Below are 6,000 nucleotides of genomic sequence, written 5' to 3' on the forward strand. Positions count from 1 at the left end.
AGTTAACATATTATGTGTCTCTAATTTATTTAGATGCACATAATCTATTAACTGAAGGCGTATAATATGTTAACTGCAACCACTAATTTTGGATCAGGGTATATAATGTATTGTGGACCCTGTCCATGGTATATTTTGCCTCATGGGAGTGGATCAATTATTTTTTGATGGGCACAACATAACCATTTGATTAGAGCAACAACATAAGTGTTTTTTTGATGGGGAGGTAAGAGGACGGAGGAGAGAGATGAAAATGCATTTGTAATAATTTAATTTTTGGTGAGGCTAGTGAAAAAATAAAATTTCCCCCCTATTTGGGCGTTAGGTGCACCATGCGTTTCCAGTTTGTTTTTTTTTTCCCTCTCCATCTATGTGGCATGACAAAAACCAAGAAAAAATTTCCTCTATTAATGATGTTCTTAGAGTTGGTTCTAGTACCAAATTAGCTTATGTGTTCCGTCTTAATTACAAGTATAAACTAAGAGTTTGATTACATATTTATTATTTATATATATATGATGCTCAACAAGAATATTTTGTCTCAATTAAAAATTTAAACAGATACAATGATTTAATGAGTGTAATAATAATAACACATGCGTTTGAAGTATCAAGTATCACACCTTATCGTATTGAATTATTTTATCACCTTAACAATGTTTAGTAAAGAAAGCTGATCTGAAAATGGTTACATCATACTGGCAGCTTATGAGTACTATTGGAATCGTGTATCAAATTATGAATACTATCGGAATAAGATTTTGCTATTATAAATTGTGCGGTCAATGTCAAACTCATTTCAAATGTTTTCATTGAATATGGAATTGCACTTCATGATATTGTAACCCACTCCAAGTCAAATTAATAAGTGTTCTTTATTATTATTATTTTTTTAAAATGTGCCTATCAATTACTCCGTACGATATAATTTATATTAGTTTGAGATTCAATATTAATATCTTTTTTATGAATTGATATAATATTTTTTTGGTAAATGATTAAATAGGCCCTTCAACTTTACACAAAAGTGTAATTAGACCTTCGAAATTTTAAAAAGTGCAATTAAGCATTTCAATTTATTAAAATTGGTCAAATAAATCTAATTTATCGGTAATCATCGGTTATCGGTATGCATATCATTGTAACCGCCGTCATTGATAACAATCGGAAAAAAAAAAAAAAAAAAAAAACGGCGACCGACGATCACGAACGGTTGCAGTCACCTTCGTTGAAAATGATGACCACAGTGGTCACCTTCTTCAAAGGCAACCGATGATCGTCATCGAAGTGTCGTTGGAGCTTCCAGAGTATCGTCAAAACTCTAATGACCTAGTATTGTAGGTCAATATAATAATTGATTTTGGGGCTTCAATGTATGGAAATAGCATGTTCACGAGTTTAATTACACTTTTCAAAAGTTCAGGAGTCTAATTGCACTTTCATGTAAAGTTAGAAGACCTATTTGACCATTTTCCTTCCCATCACCGTTCTCATCAAACGCATCCAAACTCTATAGCCTCTAAAATATCAATTATTGTTATACCATGGACTAAAATTCATATTACATTGTGAACCCGATATAAAAATTTTTTACCTTCAATTAACGCATTCTGTACCTACCATTAATAGTGTCTGTACATATAAACAAATAACTCGATAATTGCTAACACATATTATAATGGCTAAAGTACAGAAACTGTCAACTGCAGATACAGAATATGTCAATTATAGATACTGAATATGATTTGAATGTTATTTTTAGACCATGTTCTACGATGCAAGGTAGACCTGGTCAATTGTATAATTTGCCCAAAAATATCTATACATCATATAAGTTGTTTCTACGTCCACTAATTCCAACAACTCCCAAACTCCAAATTAAACTTTGGCAAATCAAATGACCCCAGGCCAAATCATCTACGTCCACTAACTCCAACAACTCCCAAACTCCAAAATTTGGCAAATCAAATGACCCCAAATCATCTCATTCTCATTTTCCCTTCACATACACATTCAACTCTAATGCCACCATCATCTGTCTAGTTCCACCATTTTCAACGACTCCCAAGCTCTACATCTACGCACTTCTATTATACGTGTTTGAAAATCTAAAAAAAAAATACAAGTAAGTCGATCTAGTTTAACTTTCATATATAGCGTAATCAAGATATTCTTGACTCCTAACACAATAATGTATGTTGTATGTTAAAATTTCTTATGGCATATCACATCACTTAAAAATTATTATTATAATCTTTAGATATAATTAAGTGTTGAGACTAATATATAGAAAAGAGATTATTATTTCAATTCAGAGAATCTGAGATAGAGATTTTAGATTTCATATGCTTAGATTTGATTCCTTGGCATCAATGAACACAAAACAATTTATTTATTTGTTTGTTTGTTTATTTATTTTTTAGTGGTACATATACGTACAACACTCACAATACAGGAGGGATGGGGCTAAAAATTCTAAGTGGCATCTCAACCTTCACTAAAACGTGTCAAATTAAATGTTAAATTTGACCAGCAAATTTAACGTTTTAGAATCCAACTTACTCCAAAAACGATTACGTACGTATTTGAAAAGGATAATCAAATTACAATTTTAATAATGCTTCTTTATTTGCCGTAAAAATTAAAATTCTCTTACATGTCCCGAGAGGAATAGTCAAGTGGGTATAATATGATTCTCATACTTAAAAGTCACAAATTTACTAATATGCTCTTGGTCGAGCCTGTCATACAAGATCTTTGAATTTACCCTATTTGTAGCAGTTAGCAGAGTAATGACATAATCCCCATATATTAAGTGGGTTCACAACGAAGATTGGGACAATGACTACCTTTGTGGCAGAGCTGTGGGGCCTCAGGGAAGGGCTCAGATTGGTCAGAGAAAATGGGTGAAAATGGGTTGAAGTCGAGTTGGACTAGGAAGCAGTGGTCAAAGTGGTGACAGGAATTTCTGTTGTGGATTCGATAGCAAGATCGTTACTCTTGGATTGTAGAGTGCTGCTTAGTTAAGTCGAAAGCACTGGGGTGACCCACATCTTGAGGGAGGGGAATTGGTGTGCTATTTTCTTGTATTCCAGCTATGTTAGCACCTTGGGGACAACTAGGATCGAGGAACCTCCGGATGAGCTCAAGACCTCTTAGTCTAGGATGCGCAAAGTATGTCGGCTAGGTTAGAACCCTAATTTGGTAAGATCTATCTTTTAAGTAATTTACTATCTTCTTCTTCTTCTCATCATAATTGATGAAAATTGCTAACTAATCGACAAATAAAGGTGTGAACCCTAATTTGGTAAGATCTTTTAAGTAATTTACAATGTTCTTCTTCTCATAAAAAAATTGACCGACTCACTTAATTTCCAACTAAAAAATGTGCAAGAATCAATCCAAGAGTAAATCTATATACTATTTTTTGTTTGAACAATAAAACTTGTATTGGTACTTTGGTAGTATAAGTTGTATTAAGTGTACAGTTTATATATTTTATGTGTTATTTGTGCTATATCTATACTTTTTTTTTTCATGTTTACCTTTCACATTTTTCATTTTGACATTTTCTTTAACATTAATTAGAACAAAAACAAAATTTAAATTATTAGGAAAACTAATCTGCATCTGCAATATATATATATTGAAACACAATATCTACTAAATCCAATGTAGTTTTCAAAAAGGGGCATAACTTGTTTGAGACCATCTCACATATCCTTGTCCATAAGACAGGTCGGATCAAGATGAAAATGTAATACTTATATTGAAAAATGTAATACTAATCAGAAATAAAGTATTTGTTGTTACTTTTAAGAAAAAGTGTAATATTTTTTAAGAAAAATGTACCCCTAATACTTTTACATTTTGATTTAAAAGTATTACACTTTTCCTAAGTAATAAACACTCCATTCCTGATTAGCATTACATTTTTCAGTGTAAATATTATATTTCTATATTGACCCGATTCGTCTCAATTCGTTGATAAGGATCCGTGAGACGGTCTCACAAGAGAGTTACTCTTAACAAAAAGTTATGAGATAAAATAATCTTTCTTATTATCGAAACTTAAAATATCATTTTTTAATAGTTATAAGATTTATGTATTTGTTTATTTACTCAAATCATATAATTTGACTATCTTTTTAAAATTAAAAATTTTATTGAACATTTTTCAACCGCACATCGTGTGTATTTATAGCTAGCTAGATGATCAACTAATTGACAGATTATATATGTACGTGTTTAATGCTAATAAATTTGGAATTTTTTTTTTCTAATCTCATGGCTTTATGGAATTTTATAATCATGTTAAATATTGACTAATAAGAGGTCAAAGCGTTAAATAATTTGGATTTGATTGTGCAAGCATGATGTTAAGTTTCTAGATACAATGATATCACACAACATGACAAATGTCTATATATTGAAATATGTGTTTCACATTCATTATTTTATATTATCACACAAAAATATTTTCAACCATGAATAGCAAATAAGATATGAAATCAAAACATTTCATTTGCTTTAGTACCTACCAAAATATGCATATTAAAGTTAAAAGTATATATATGCTAATTCTAGTGAGAGCACATCTTCTCGTGAATTCGTGAGATACAATGTAGTATCTGTTTATTTGGGAGGGCTATAGCTATGACGTTTAACCACAAGGTCTTTGACTCATTTGGTCATATATATATATATATATATATATATATATATATATATATAAGATTTTGTCTCACTGTAAAATATGTGGATTATCTCAAATCATTTGTTGAGATTATATGACAACAAGGTTTGAAATTAGGAAAAATACGATAAGATTCTCATTGTTATTACGAACTTTAGATGAACACTAGATAAATAGATATTATTACTAACTATTTGAGTCTAAACTATTCATAAGTAGATATCAAAATGTGATTTTACTTTTAACCATTATATTTAATAAGAACATTCTTGAAATACTTACTTCCCAATACCATTTTGACAGCATATTCATAGTCACGACAACTGTCTATAGACCAAGAATTGAACCATAATGTTTTCAATGACGACTATATATAGTACAGTATTTTAGTCTTCAGACAAAATATAATGAGTATTCTCAATCATTACAACTCAAAACTAATACCACTAAATATATAATCATTTTGGAGACGTTCCAACTTTAATGTATCGCAATCCTATCACATATGTACGCACGATATCCTGTCAGATTTCCTTTAATTTAATTTACAGGTGTTTGGTTGGAGTTATATAATATAATTAGGAAAATGCCTAGGCGCTAGGCCGACCGCCGAGCGTATCACCATAATCGGTGGTCTAGGCAGTTGGCCGGCTAAGCGGCCAACTAGGCTGCCTAAGTGCCGCTTAGGCCTCCTAGGTCTCTCAGGCACTGACTAGGCCGTATAGACACCGATTAGCCATTGTTCCCTTCTTTATTTAAATTGGTTATTTCAATAAAAATGACATCTTTTTTAGCGAAATAACCCTAAATTGTTCAAACTCTAAATGTTTTTTTATGTTAATATTTAATATTTTAGTATTAACTATTAAAGTATTAAATAGTTTATAATTATCCAGTCTTAAAAACTTAAAAAAAAAAATTAAACAAAATTTTAAAAAATAAAAAATATACGGGCGTCTAAGGGCAGATTAATCCCCGCCTTGGCACTAGACGGCCCCCAAACGCCTAGCAATTTTTTCAACCATGCTTTTTTCATGGGAATATTTTTTTTTTTCCAAAAAATGTAACATACCCTCCACATTGTATTTTGAAAAAAAAAAAAAAAAAGTGATTCCTTTGTAGTTGTTAGGTTATTTAAGATTCCAATGCAGTTAACCCCTTATTTTAATATTTTATTTTTTCACAATTAATTTAAATGTTGGTGCCAATGATGACCTCGTGGTCCAGCGACAGTGACGCAATTGTGGCACGAAATAGGTCTTTCAAATAAGAAGTCATTGGTTTGAGCCCCAATGGGGTTGATA

Source organism: Ipomoea triloba, chromosome 13 (genome assembly GCF_003576645.1).
Source record: "Ipomoea triloba cultivar NCNSP0323 chromosome 13, ASM357664v1".
NCBI classification, from domain to species: domain Eukaryota; kingdom Viridiplantae; phylum Streptophyta; class Magnoliopsida; order Solanales; family Convolvulaceae; genus Ipomoea; species Ipomoea triloba.